The sequence below is a fragment of the Oncorhynchus clarkii genome, chromosome 1, assembly GCF_045791955.1.
Source record: "Oncorhynchus clarkii lewisi isolate Uvic-CL-2024 chromosome 1, UVic_Ocla_1.0, whole genome shotgun sequence".
Classification (NCBI taxonomy): Eukaryota; Metazoa; Chordata; class Actinopteri; order Salmoniformes; family Salmonidae; genus Oncorhynchus; species Oncorhynchus clarkii.
The window spans coordinates 63490917-63506520 of NC_092147.1; the positions used below are offsets into that span (position 1 = coordinate 63490917).

A 15604-nucleotide genomic window follows, 5' to 3' on the forward strand; every position below is an offset into this window, starting at 1 on the left:
GGGTATTCGTTAGAATAATGTCCAATGGCGTTGATTTGTTAGGTGCTCTGGGATTCGGTCTTGTAAGGGCATTAATGAATTGAGCGAAATTCAGAGTCACACATTTCTTTAAAAGAGTCCGATACAGGATGTAAGCATGTCCCAGTTCAAATTTCCTAAAATAATGAATTTAGAGTAATTTAGCTTGTGCAGGAGTTCGTGCGTCTCCCGAAGCCGAGGGCGGTCTGTATGTTGCAGCCGACTACAGTGATGTGGAAGTCCTTATATTGCGTTCACTTTAACCGCAAGCAATTCAAAATGTTTGGCTTTGGTAATCGAGAGAATTTCAGATGTGTTAAACTCGGATTTCACATTAATTGCAACCCCTCCTCCTTTACTCATCCGATCCGTTCTAAAAACCGTGTACCCATCAATAGAAATCCAGTTATTTGACACGTAATGGTTTATAATGTCTTTTTGGCCCATATTCTAATCAGATTTATTTTTGTGAATAGACTTCGGACATTAACATGCAAGAGGCCAAAACCTGCTCTGTTTCTAAAATAATAGGGAGTCGGTACATTACCAGAGATCAACAATAAAAGCATAACAATATATCTAATTTGCCCAATGCGTGAGGACTTGGTGGGGCCAGCACCATTGTCAATAAAATGAACTGAGTCTTTCGACACAGAAAAAAAGTCCTTAAATAGTTTGAGATTTTGGAAGTATGCTATCAAGTGTAGTAGGTCCATTTGCGTTTGAGAGTGGTACAAATGTAATTGCAGAGAGAGACCAAGTTCCTGGTGGTATTGACATGATGGTCTCGGAGTGTTTGCAAATTGTATGGCATAAGGCAAATAAAATTCACTCACCCATTGATCATTCAGCCTATTTAATGCAGGATGGCATTGAGTAAAGTGCAGGCACAGTAACAGATACATAACGGCGGTTTTTAGAGGTATTTCAGCACAGGTGTGCAATGACCAGTAAACGTTGTGTAGAACGTAGATTTTCCCACGGCCCATCAGGTTTTCCAATCCGATAACCGCTTCTCGGCTCCTAGCCTTCAGTGCGCAGCTGCGCTCGCGTAGCAGGCCTTGCGCGCAGACAAACGCTCCTAACTCGGAGAGCTCCAACTCCAGCAAGGTGTAGAAAAAAATAAAGGCCTTCTCAATCGGAAATCTTTGTACAAGTAAAATAGAGACTGAGATCTAAAAAATAATAGTTGTTATATACAGCATCCACCTTAACATAAAATATTTGCTTCTGTAAACATGATCAATGTCATTAAAAACTCTGATCTCAAGGATCACACATACAAACGGGCAGACTGATTGGCTACCATCTTGGATTTGGGGACCTGCAGAAATGTACCCATTGGATGCAGTGATCACAATATAGTGGCTATATCCAGGAAAGCCAAAGTTCAAACAGCTGGGGCTAAAATAGTGTATTGGAGATCATACAAACATTTTTGCTGTGACTTATGTGGCTGATGTAAAAAAAAAAACATGTGTTGGTCTGATGTGATTAATGAGGAGCATCCAGATGCTGCACTTGATGAATTTATGAAATTGCTTCATCAAATTATTGATAAACATGCACCTGTTAAGAAACTGACTGTTGGAACTGTTAAGGCTCCATGAATTGAGGAGGAATTGAAAAACTGTATGGTTGAAAGAGATGGTGCAAGCAGAGTGGCTAATAAGTCTGGCTGCACATCTTCCTGGCTGACTTACTGCAAATTGAGAAATGATGTGGCTAAACTCAACAAAAAGAAGAAGAAACTGTATTATGAAGCCAAGATCAATGATGGAAAAAAACTTTGTACTACTTTAAATTAAATTATGTGCAGAAAGACAAATTCAACTCCATCTTTCATCAAATCAGATGGCTTATTCATCACAAAACCATTTGATGTTGCCAATTATTTGAATGATTACTTCATTGGCAAAGTGGGCAAACTTAGGCAGGAAATGACAACAAACAGTGAGCAATTGCATAAATTAATGCATAAAAAAAACTATTAATGAAAGAAAAACATTGCAAGTTGGAATTTTGTAAAGATATTTTGGGAGAGGTGGGAAATTATTGTTATTGATCAATAATGACATTGACAACTTAGATGGAAAGCTACTGAGGATGGTAGCTAACTCTATAGCCACTCCTATCTGTCATATTTTGAATCTGAGCCAAGAGGAAAGTCTTTGTCCTCAAGTCTGATGGGAAGCAAAAGTAATGGTAAAGCGTGGTAAAGTGGCTTTTACTGGTTCTAACAGCAGAGCTATAAGCTTGCTGCCAGCTCTTAGCAAACTGTTGGAAAACAATTGTGTTTGACCAAATACAATGCTATTTCTCTGTAAACAAATGAACAAAAGACTTTCAGCATGCTTATAGAGAAGGGCACTCAACATGTACTGCACGGACACAAATGACTGATGATTGGTTGAAAGAAATTGATAATAAGAAGATTGTGGGAGTGGTACTGTTAGATTTCAGTGAAGCCTTTGACATTATTGACCATAACCTGTTGTTGAAAAAACGTATGTGTTATGGTTTGTCAACCTCTACCATATCATGGATTCAGAGCTATCTATCTAATAGAACTCAAAGGGTTTTCTTTAAGGGAAGCTTCTCTAATGTCAAACATGTAAAGTGTGGTGTACCGTAGGGCTGCTCTCTAGGCCCTCTACTCTTGTCTATTTTTTTTACCAATGATCTGCCACTGGCATTAAACATTAAGCATGTGTGTCCATGTATGCTGATGATTGAATCATATACGCATCATTAACCACAGCTAATGAAGTCACTGAAACGCTTAAAGAGTAGCTGTCTGTTTTGGAATGGGTGGCCAGTAATAAACTGGTCCTGAACATCTCTAAAACTAAGAGCATTGTATTTGGTACAAATCATTCCTTAAGTTCTAGACCTCAGCTGAATCTGGTAATGAATGGTGTGGCTTTTGAACAAGTTGATAAGACTAAATTACTTCCCGTTACCTTACATTGCAAACTGTCATGATCAAAACATATAGATTCAATGCTTGTAAAGATGGAGAGGTCTGTCCGTAATATGCTCTGCTTTTTTGACACCACACTCCAAAAAGCAAGTTCTGCAGGCTCTAGTTTTGCCTAATCTTGATTAGTGTCCAGTCATGTGTTCCAGAGCTGCAAGGAAACACCTAGTTAAGCTGAGGCTGGCCCAGAACAGAGAGGCATGTTTTTCTCCTCATTGTAATCAGAGGGCTGATAAATACTATACATGCCAGTCTCTCTTGGCTACAAGTTGAGGAGAGACTGACTGCATCACTTCTTCTTTTTCTAAGAAACCTTGTGTTGGAAATCCCAAATGGTTTGCATAGTCAATTTACACACAGCTCTGACACACATACTTACCCCACCAGACATGCCACCAGGGGTCTTTCCACAGCCCTAAATCCAGAACAAATTCAAGAAAATGTACAGTATTATATAGATCCCTTATTGCATGGAACTTCCTTCTATCTCATATTGCTCAAATAAACAGCAAACCTGGTTTCAAAAAACAGATAAAGCAACACCTCATGGCACAACAACTCTCCCCTATTTGACCATGATAGTTTGTGTGTATGCATTGATATATAGGCTACAATTTTTTAAAATGTAGTTCTGTCCTTGAGCTGTTCTTGTCTATTGATGTTCTGTATTTTGTCATGTTTCATGTTTTGTGTGGACCCCAGGAAGAGTAGCTGCTGCTTTTGCAACAGCTAATGGGAATCCTAATAATATAACAAATACCAAACACATCCACAGTGCGATTTCAATTGATGTCATTTTTTGTCAAATTTAAGAATTATTGTCTTTTGTTGAATTTATATAAAAACATTCCAAACAGGTTAAGCATTATCTAATCGAAATAGACCACGATTACACTATTTGTATCCGTTTGCATCAGTTTAAATGAAGGACTTTTATTTTGAAGTCGAACCGCAAATTCCACTATTGTGGCTAAACGTTATTGTGGCTAGCTTGACATTGGTTACTCTGGCAGTGCTGACCGCTGCCGGAAACAACGGCTCTCCAGATTACCTGGTTTTCCGTGTGGAGGCATGCATCGAAAACTTGGGTTAGCGTGCTGCTACAAGGGACACATACAGGTGAATTCATATATTTGCAAGCTATTCATCTGTCTGATAAAGAAAATGCCATTAACTTGCCAGCTATCTTGAAAATGCTTGGGTAAAAAAGCTAGCTAACTCCCACCATCAGAGTTCACTTTAGCTGGCTGTGAAAAAAAATGAAAAAAAGTTCACTTTAGCTGGCTAAGTGGACTGTAGAAAAGAACTAGCTATATTTTAAAAAGATTAGCTAGTTACTGACCTTTCAACAGTTTTTGTCACACTACTTAGTTCACCTGCCTGTTTGATGTATTGGTGACTGAAAGTTGGCAAGAAAAATGTCTCTCCTAATTTTACTGCAAATCGTCTGTTTTCATATAATTTGGCTCATTATGCTTGTGCACATTTACATGTTCCATTAGCTAGTTAGCTAAATTACTGACATGTTAGCTAATTCGTCATGTTTTTATTGCATTTCAGGTAGAGTGGCATTACTGACAAGCCAGAATGCTGACAGGCCAAAATGCTGACAGACCAGGGCCCATATTCACAAAGAATCTCAGGAGTACTGATTTAAGGATAAATTATGCCTTCAAAATCAAATCAAATTGAATTAGACACTGAGCAGAAAACAGGTGTAGTAGACCTTAGTGAAATGCTTACTTACGAGCCCCTAACCAACAGTGCAGTACAAATAAGAAATAAAAGTAACAATACTGTGGCTTTCACACAGAGTACAATTCCATTGGCAAGGGGGGAGGTTATCCTAGATCACTATCCTTACTCTGAGACACTTTGTAAATATGGGCCCTGGAAGAAAGCTCTTGCCCAATACATCGCACAGCAGTCGCTTTAACCCTGTTCTAAGGTCCTGTGGTGGACAACCCTGTTCCTGGAGTCCCGCAGGATTTTTATCCAACTAGGCTCTAAACCAGGGGGTGTTTTCAGTTCGCTTGAACGTTTGCTACGTTGCTGAACGGGTTTGTACAGAACGACATGTTTTCCCAAAATGTTTTTTGAACAGACAGATGTGTTTGCTCCGTTCAGTGGGTGTGCCGGGGTGTGGCTTGAAGCAACAAGTGGCGTATTTAAAGGGCAGCGGTGCATTTTAAACCCACAACCTAACCCTTACCCATTTTTCAACTGGTTGTTTAGTACAGCACCACTTCTATTAAATTTAACGTTCTATCACATTTTTATGTACGGAACGCAGCCCTTACCAAAGCCTAAATTCAACACAACTGGTCTTCCAGGTCGGTTAAATCAAAAACACGTAGTGCCTGGGGCCCTCAAAGACCAGGGATGCCCACCCCTGCCCTAGAGGTATTAGTCAATGCTTATGAACTGAATATTGTTTCTAAATTTCCATATATCGATGACACTAACAAAAAAAAAGTTGAATTGTTCAGTAACATGTGCAGTAAATTTTATCATGGCTTTGGTGATGAAAGGTACATAATACATTGTCATCTCATCTTCACGTTGTACTGAAATACTGTGGCTTTCAGTGGTACTGGAAGCAAGGGCCTTACCTGGGAGTAGAGCAAGTCTCTTTCTCTCTCTCTTGCAGCAATTCTGTCAACATGTCTTGTATGTAACCATTCAAATTCATACAAACTGCTACTGATGCAATCACTGACTTATATTAAATTTGTCTACTTGTCCCATTCTTCAATTTTGTCTAGGATATATTTTAGTTGACACACAACATGAATAAAAATGTATTCACGAAAGACACAAGACTTGCATTGACTTTAGACCTTTTTAATCACAAGCTAAGTGTTGTCTTTGTGTTTAAGTTACTGTAAAAATTTTGTGTGAAGACCAATGTGAAACATGCTATGAAAGTAATTTTTTAGTAATTAACAAAATTAAAATTAGTTTATACAAAACTTTATTGCATTTGGTCATCCCCAAAGGGGTGCACAACTTAATATTAGCAAGGTGTTAATGTTTTGTACACTGTATATTATGGCACCACGTCTCATCTCACTAACAATTGTTAAGGTGAAAAGAAAATTCCACTATTGTGGCTAATCTCTATTGTGGCTAGCTTCACATAGGTGATTTACTCAATCATGACATCATGCTCTTTTTTGACTATATTTGGCTAGCTGCTAGCTTAGATGCCTGTGATTGGTTGCAAAATAAGGTCTCAACAAACTGCTTCAAAGATGGATGTTGAGAATTAGTTTATTGACAATCCTATTCATTAAGTATCCACTGTATTGCTTAATAATAAGTTATCCAGCTAACATAAGATTGCTAACATGCATTGCTTCTGACACATGACGCGGTCCTGCTTGTTTTGCCAAAAACAATTTACATGGGCCAAGTGATAACTGAGCAATAGCTTTCAACCAATGGAACTTTTAAAGATAATTAACAATATGTAAATAATTAAAACAAAAGCAAACTAAGTTAAGAACTATTGCCTTTTTGAGTGAACTTTGTAGATGGCGGCCCTGTGGAAGTTCTTCGTCCAAAGCTTGTAGAACGCGTGCACTGAAACAATTAGAAAACAAAAACAAAAATAGGATACTGAAAACATTTTATATTTTGGCATTTTAAAACAGTAAACTCAGTGGCTAATGGGTGGGTTTGGCTTTGGAAAAATTGGGTCAGCTGTTTGAGTTTCCTTGATGTTGCTATGCTTCTCACTGAAACTGGCATTTTATATATTTTTCAGCAAGGAAACAATGTTTCTGCCTTGAATTAATGCAATATAAACAAATGATGTAGCTAGCATAAACTGGGATTTAGGCCTACTAAATATACTTTTAAATGTGTGGCCAATCGTTCCTTGCGAGCCACAGCCTAGCCTCAACACAATTGATTCAAACTAATCAACTAATTATGACATTCAATCTAGACTTGGGACTTCATCATTAAGAGACAGTTGTATACTAGTTGTCTCTTCTTCCTAACTCAGGTGTATACGGCGTGAATGGAAGAAAAACAAGATAATGTAACGAACCTGAGTTTATAAGCGCGGATATCGACTCTGCCGCACGAGCATGCTTTTGCGGCACAGTTGATAGCGCGCTGGACTTCGGGCTAGAAGGTCGAGGGTTCGAGTCCTACTCCCTGCTTATTTCATTACAGTAATATTGAGTTATGCCTAATATGGCAATTTATTTTTCAAAATCAATTATTGTTAACTTACATCTCAAAGCCATGTAACCACCATTTGCCTCATGCAGCGTGACACATCTCCTTCGCGTAGAGATGACCAGGGTGTTGATTGTGGCCTGTGTAATGTTGTCCCACTCCTCTTCAATGGCTGTGTGCAGTTGCCGCTATAGTCAGCGTACATCGTTGTCACGATATTATCTAAAGTAACGTCAGTCAGCATAGCTAATATAACTAACGCGTTAGTAAACCCATTTCTCTCTTGCTTCTCCTTCATTTTGGAAGAAATTAATTTGTTCTAAACTGTTCAACTACTGTCTCTCTAAGTCAACAACTCACCACATTTTATACAATGCCGTGCTAGCTAGCTGTAGTTTATGCTTTCAGTACTACATTCATTATCTGATCCTTTGATTGGGTGGGCAAAATGTCAGTTCATGCTGCAAGAGCTCTGATAGGCTGGAGGACATCCTCTGGAAGTTGTCATAAGTACTGTGTAAGTCTATGAAGTGGGTGAGAACCATGAGCATCCTATGTTCTGTATTGAAGTCAATGTACCCAGAAGAGGACAGAAGCTATCTCTGAAATGACAGCTTATGGTAGAGAAATGAACATTCAATTCTCCGGCAACAGCTCTGGTAGACATCCCTCCAATCAACATGCCAAAATGCACGCTCCCTCAAAACTTGAAACATCTGTGGCATGTGTGTTCTGCACATTTTAGAGTGGCCTTTTATTGTCCCCAGCACAAGGTGCACCTGTGTAATGGTCATTCTGTTTAATCAGCTTCTTGACATGCCACACCTGTCAGGTGGATGGATTAGCTTGGCAAAGGAGAAATATAAACATGTGTGCACAACATTGTAGACAAATAAGCTTTTTGTGCGTATAGAACATTTCTGGAATCTTTTATTTCAGCTCATGAAACGAACACTTTACGTTGAATAATGTAAATATGTGAAGCTAGCCACAATACAGATTATCCACAATAGTGGAATTTGCTTGTCACTTTAGCATTTGTTAGTGAGATGAGACGTGATGTCATAATATACAGTGTACAAAACATTAAGAACACCATGCTCTTATTTTTTGTTTAGTGTCATTTTAACAAACAATGAATGTATGGGCTACATTTATGAGAATAATACCTTATCAAGCTTGAAGATGATACACTCATTTATCACTAAAAATAAGCTTGGGGATTTGATCTTGCAACCTTTCGGTTACTAGTCCAACACTCTAACCACTAGGCTACGCTGCCGCACCATTAAAAAAGATCAACGCATTCACGTAAAAAATAGAAAGTGTTCAGGCAAATCATTCGTTAGATAGCTAGCTATCACATTAATTGTGCAAATATATGATAGCGCTAGCCAGTTAGTGGCATTGACCGATTTGAAACTGGTATCAACTAAATGTGTTTCACTCTATCCCATAAAACATGACATTGCTAACTAGGCATCAATTAGCAAACACACTTTTTTAGTTTATTAGGAAATGTAATGAATAAATTAGATCCCTGACAACTTTGGTAGGTAGCAAGCTAGATAGCTTGGTTTCCATTTTCCAACAGATTTTTTCTAATCCCCCTGATTGGTCGTCAACGGTTGCTGGTCTTGGAACTCATGTATTCACCAGAAACGGCTTCTGTTAAAATGTTTGCCACTAGTGGCAATAAATATTGTTGCCACAGATTCACCACTAGTGGCAAACAATTGCAAAGTTCTGGCAACATTTTGTGGCACACTATTTAGTTTGCAGCTAATTTGCCATAAACATGTGGGAAATTTGTGATAACAAATTCATTTTTGTAAGGGTCAAGGTCTGGCTGTAAAACGTGGCTAGCTAGCTACTGCAGCTAGCCAATTTTACTTTATCAGTTGTAGCCAAGCTAGCTTGCTTGATACTCACTCAATAACTTTAGCATACCGTGATTTTCTGGGCAATCCCGGTCGATTTATAAATTAGAATCTACTATATATGGCTGTAGTCCTGTGTCTTATTGCCAAAAGGAACCCACTCATAACAGAGACAGGCATGGTTGTGTTCCAAAACTGTTCACCCGTTTCTACGCCAAGCAAGGACAATGTTCCATTTGTTATTTTAGAGTGTTTTAATTGTGTGTGTGTGTGGCACAGCCGCATATAAATGGATTCTGTTCATGTCTTATTATGAATTTGGGCAAATGAATACAATTTCTAATGAGTTTAATACATTTAATTGATTTCCTACAAGTTTAATAGGCTACTACTACCCAATGAGGCCTAGCACACTCGCCGATGTGCAGCTTCAAAGCCATATCAGATACACTATACAGTATATACAAAAGTATGTGGACACCCCTTCAAATTAGTGGATTCGGCTATCATCAGGAGCTTCATGAAATGGGTTTCCATGGCCGAGCAGCCACACACAAGCCTAAGATCACCATGCGCAATGCCAAGTGTCGTTTGGAGTGGTGTAAAGCTCGCCGCCATTGTACTCTGGAGCAGTGAAAACGCGTTGTCTGGAGTGATGAATCACGCTTCACCATCTGCCAGTACGACGGACGAATCTGGGTTTGGCAGATGCCAGGAGAACGCTACATGCCCCAATGTATAGTGCCAACTATAAAGTTTGGTGGAGGAGGAATAATGTCTGGGGCTGTTTTTCATGGTTCGGGTTAGGCCCCTTAGTTCCAGTGAAGGGAAATCCTAATGCTACAATGACATTCTAGACGATTCTGTGCTTCCAACGTTATGGCAACTGTTTGGTGAAGGCCCTTTCCTGTTTCAGCATGGCAATGCCCCCTGTGTACAAAGCAAGGTCCATATAGAAATGGTTTGTCGAGATCAGTGTGGAAGAACTTGATGGCGTGCACAGAGCTCTGACCTAAACCCCATCGAACACCTTTAGAACGAATTGGAACACCGACTGTAAGCCAGGCCTAATCGGCCAAAATCAGTGTCTGACCTCCCTAATGCTCTTGTGGCTGAATGGAATCAAGTCCCTGCAACAATGTTCCAACATCTAGTGGAAAGCCTTTCCAGAAGAGTATAGGCTGTTATAGCAGCAAAGGGGGACCAACTCAATATTAATGCCCATGATTTTGGAATGAGATGTTCGATGAGCAGGTGTCCACATACACTACATGACCAAAAGTTTTTTTATTGTAAAATAGTGTGAAACAGGCAGTGGCTGGGCAGACACTTTCATTACAGGAATCATGAGGATAATGCACTTTACTGTTTGAACAAATCATGGTTTTATCTGCCGACAAAATAGGATTTGATTGAGGTGAGTAGGTATAATGTACAGATCGCAGCATTGCACAGCCAAGTGAAAAGGGTAAAAAAATGTGACTAGGCTATTGTCGCAGACTGGAGCCCTGAATCAGTCAACCAAAGTCACCAGTAATATAGGATGTAAGAATATAGAATTTCTAGAGGCCTACATCAATCAAATCAAAGGTAAATAGCATAGCCCATTGTTGAATGCATTGGTACAAAGTAAATTAAATCATTCAGGATTTGGCAGGTGGAACTATCCCAACCTAATAACCTTTAAGGCAGAGAGCAGCCCAGTCTCTCATTAGCTGCTGAAATTATCACGAGGAACATCTTCGACCCAGGCCCCTCTAATATAACCTGCTGTTTGTCTCGAGCAAATTGACACGAATCAACAGAGACACCCGGCGCTCACAGCAGCCTCTCCACGTTTCCAAGTAAATGCCAACAGGCCACTACTTGATTTTCTACTCCGCTGTCATTGGCGAGATGCAGTGCCTGTCATGCTGGGCCACAGGCATGGACTTTCCCTGCAGTATCCACCATCAGCAGCTCGCTCTCGTCCTGCTTCCCCCATTGGAGTTCCATGTTGCCATTCTCTACCCGCCTGCAATCAACACTGAACGCCCCTTCTTTTCTCGGCTTTGCTTAGCGACCGTATTGGCTGTCAGGAACAGGAACGACCACCACGGCCGAAGAGAAGTGTCGTCCAAGAGACCGAACAGGGTTTCTGACTTTTATGTAGAATTTTAAGAGTTTTTAATTAACATATACATTGTCTTATGTATTAGGAAGTCCATTCAGAATGACATTGAAAAGCGCCCGGGTACGTTTTTGTGTTTCGTTCGACACCGTGGAACTCAAGGGGGATATGTGCCTGACTTGTCTTGATAGCCATTTTTTTGCAGACAAAGAGAACTGTTGAGTAGTGTTTATAAAAGACAAAAGGGTAAGTTGAGAATATTAATAACCATGATTAATTACGGAATACATGTAATTTAGCTAATTTATGTCGCTAAATAACTGTATACGTCTGTCTGTAATTTGGTAACATATTTGTTCATCCTAGCTAGCTAATTAGCTAGCAGACCAACTCGATGTTGAAGCTCACGTTAGCATCCAGCTAGTTGACGTTAGCTAGACACCGTTATTTGCGAAATGCAGCCATTTTTTTGGAGGAAGGTGGTGATCTGTCGGTGAAGTTTTGTTTGTTGCATAATGTTACCATTGATCTACCGAGGTATATTATCACAACTCCTACATCATGTCAAAAACATATCGCATTAGACAGATCCTTACTTACAGCCAGGTCATGATGTAATGCCAACTATTGTCAACGTCCAGTGGTAGTAGTAGCTAACTAGCTACTGTAGATAGTTAAACAGTTAACCAGTGCTGTTTGACCGATGATAGGCCTACATCGGTTTAAATGGCCCTATCGCATCTATCTCGCATGCAATGCTAAACTATTAGTTTATGATTGCCTAAATATTAGCATGTCATACTAATCTCACAACCTAAAAAATATTCAACCATTATGAATTAGGCTCGCGTTAGGTTGTTACGCTATAGCCTACCTCACCAATGCAGTGAATGGTCCAAATTATAATAGCGTTATAGCTGATGTCGTTCTGTGCAAGCACCATATCATAATTAATGCTATTATGAAGTGTTTCACGTCATGTTTATATCACAATAATGAATCCAAGAAAGTTGCCTACTGTAGTTGTGTCCATATCTGTGTCCCAGTTTGTCTTCCACCGTTGTCATTGTCATGCAGTAACCTGAAACGTCTGATTTATTGTAGGGCTAGCCTATTCTAAGGCTATGTAGGCATATTATTTAAGATAAGAGAACTTGATTGTCAGTTAAGTTTGCACAGAATGGAAATGTGTCTTAGAAGATCTGACTTACATTAAAAGGGTAAAAGCAGACATTAAACATACACATTACACACAAACACTAAACGTGTACATGTCAGTCCATCAGTCTTATTTAGGATTGCCACTACATTTGGAAGGATGCGTGCAGTGGGTGGGTGTTGTCGAAGACCTGGAGGGCTTTCCTTGTGATGTTCTGTGTACACTTATTGGAGTTGTGGCTCTTTCCTACAAATTGTGCTAGTTTACTCCTGTTCCTGACTGAGAAAGTCCAATACCAGGAAGAGATGTTGAAAATGAGAACACTATCAGGTGTACACCATGATCAGTGTGTGTTTGCTTGCATTAACTTATTAGCTTCCTAAGTAGGAAGAGACACCGACTTGCCTTTTTGTTAATGAGGTAATTGTTTTCCTGGAAGATAGGTTTGTGGTCTTAAATTGTCCCCGAGTATTTCAAATGTGACTTGTTCCACGTCCCAGCCATTCATGGTGACGTGCTCAAAAGAGGGACTTACGTTGTTCCCCAGCTTACCCTCCAAGCCACAGTTCTTTAGACTTGGTGACATTGAGGTCAAGGAAGCTATTGTCAATACCCTTCACAAGGCAGTCAATTAACTGGGAGTAGCTTGAGCTAGAATTGCCCTCCAAGTAAGCAACCAGAGCCATGTCGTCCGCATATTTGATGAGGTTGCTGTTGTTGCATGCCATTTCATTAGTGTATATGGAGAACAGGAGAGGTGACATGACACAACCTTGTGGGATGCCTGTGTTCAGGACAAGGTGGTCCTGATAATTAAAGATAATTAAATAAAACATATTTTATTGTCACATCTTTAAAGATCAGCTGCCACTAAAAATCAAATTAGAAAACAGCCTATGTGGCACCCAGGGTGGGAAATTACCAGCCAAATGCTGGTAGATGTTGGCATTGGCTGTCAGAATGGCTATTCTTACCAGAGACATTGGCAGGTGGTCATCACAGAGCATTTGGGAGTAGTTTTCCTGCCCCAAATGTGTTTGTGTCAGCTCTGGAAGAGAGAATCTCAATGCTACAGTGGTGAAAGTGGGGTGGGGTACAGCATAGGTTCAAACAAGAGAGAAAGATGTAGACCTTGCCTGCTGGAACAGGTATAGAACACACTCTGATATTCACTGTCTGTCCATGTTCTGTGTTGTTCTTTGAAATCACTTTCAATCAATTTCAAAACCATTCAATAAATGTCCTGTATGGTCCGATTCCCAGAGCCACCCATACGCAAAAATATATGCATGCGTGACTGTAACTCGCTTTGGATAAAAGTATCTGCTAAATGGCATATATTATTGTTTTAACATTACAATGCGTGCATGTGTTTTCTGTCATTTTATCCTCATATTTTTTTTTTGTGAGGGGGCTGGTAAAACATTTTAGTGGCTGGTAAAATTTGGGCATCCACCATCCACTGTGTTAAGTTAACTTCCCACCTTGGTTGCGTCGATATGAGTCAGAAATATTTATTCTACTGTCAAAATTGACCACTAAGTGGATAGGATAATTTTGGTCATAGTCAATCTCGTCCATAAGAGTTTTGTGATACTTGTGGTCGTGACTGCATCACAACTTAAATGAAGGTTAGGTTTGTTTCAATCCAGCCCACAAGTGGCAGCACACACATATTTGTTACACGCTTCATAGACAACAGGTGTGTACTAACAGTGAAATGCTTACTTACGGGTCCTTTTCTAACAATGCAGAGTTAAAGATAAAACAAAAAAAAAGAATAAAAATAGTGACCCAGGGAATTAAGAGTAAAAAAAACATGACTATATAGGGAGTAGAAAATATCATGGCTATATACAGGGAGTACCAGTACGAATCGATGTCCAGGGGTAGCTATGTACTGTACATATACAGTGCCTTTAGAAAGTATTCGTACCCCTTGACTTATTCCACATTGTTTTGTTACAGCCTGAATTCAAAATTGATTAAAAAATTTTTTTTCTTACCCATCTACACACAATAGCCTTAATGACAAAGTGAAAACATTGTTTAAATTCACACTCCTTTGTCAATATTTTGTAGAATAATCTTTGGCGGCGATTACGGCTGTGAGTCTTTCTGGGTAAGTCTCTTAATAGAGTCCACACCTGGATTGTGCAATATTCTGCCCATTTTTATATACACAAAAACGTGTATGTAAATATGTCTGTCCTTGTTTGCCATCGGACGTCATTCAGCGATGTTCCTATTTGCGGATTCATTAGTAATTATACAAGCAGGTCACACATTTTTCCTGTCTATGAAAGACTACAACTTGTGTTGGTCGGTGCTTTGTACTCTGGCCCCCATCTCTCCCCCAAGGCAGACTTTAAAAAATATATATATATTTTACAAAGGAGGTGGAAACTAACAACAATCCTTTAGGCAAAACTGAAAGAACTGACCAGACGTAATGGCTTCAAGTAATTCCTCTCATCAACTCGAATTTGACGATGGAGCTTCTATTAGCTTCATGGTGACATTCAACCATACATGTTTCAACCGGAATGTAGAAAAGAGGATTCAAAGCTAAATCCAACTCTTTGTTAATGTTTGAAGCTCCTCTACAGCCGATGCTAGCATCAAGAAAGCAGATGACAAATGCGGTGCCCAGTTCATTTCCCTTTAGTTTATCTAGTTATTAAACTTTAGTTGATCTACTTAAATCCATGTTGTGTATTGCTGGCTAATATACTACTGTGTTACAGTGCGGAGGAAATACAATTATTTGCTAACTTGGCTGGCTATCTAGGTAGGTAGCTAGCTAAGTTAGCTTGCTTAACAACTACCGGTATCCATATCTATGACAAAAAAATTGAGGTTTTACAATCGGAGATCTTTTGTATCTCAATATGTAAAACCTCTTCTCCTTTAAGTCGTAGATATGGCTAGCTACATAAACAGCAAGCTATAACGTTACAACCAGCCACCTAAAGCTAGATTTACCAGCAAACGTTAGCGCATGACTGGAGTTGACTGGCTAGCTAACTTGTTATGCGCAACGCCTCCCATTTGTAACTTGTTAGCAAACGTGTAACATCAGCAACTGTAAAATAAATGACTAGCTAGCTACTTAACATGATTGATGAGGGTTGACATTGGTTATGACCTTGGATGCATTTCAATCCCACAAAATGATAGGCGTAACGTAAGATAGCATTACAAACAGATGTAAGTATTGCATATATCATACATTTACTACCAAACAGTGAGGAGAAAAAATAATA

At 39.4% G+C, this 15604-nt stretch overlaps 1 protein-coding gene across 1 annotated transcript in view; it reads left to right on the top strand.

Annotated features, from left to right (window-relative positions):
• Window positions 1-11141: 11141 nt before the first annotated feature.
• Window positions 11142-15604, top strand: part of LOC139410324 (suppressor of cytokine signaling 5b) — a 48679-nt gene continuing 44216 nt past the window's right edge. Inside the window, exon 1 of the mRNA XM_071155792.1 lies at window positions 11142-11425. The gene's annotated coding sequence lies outside the window, so the exon portion shown is untranslated. The remainder of the gene's footprint in view (window positions 11426-15604) is intronic.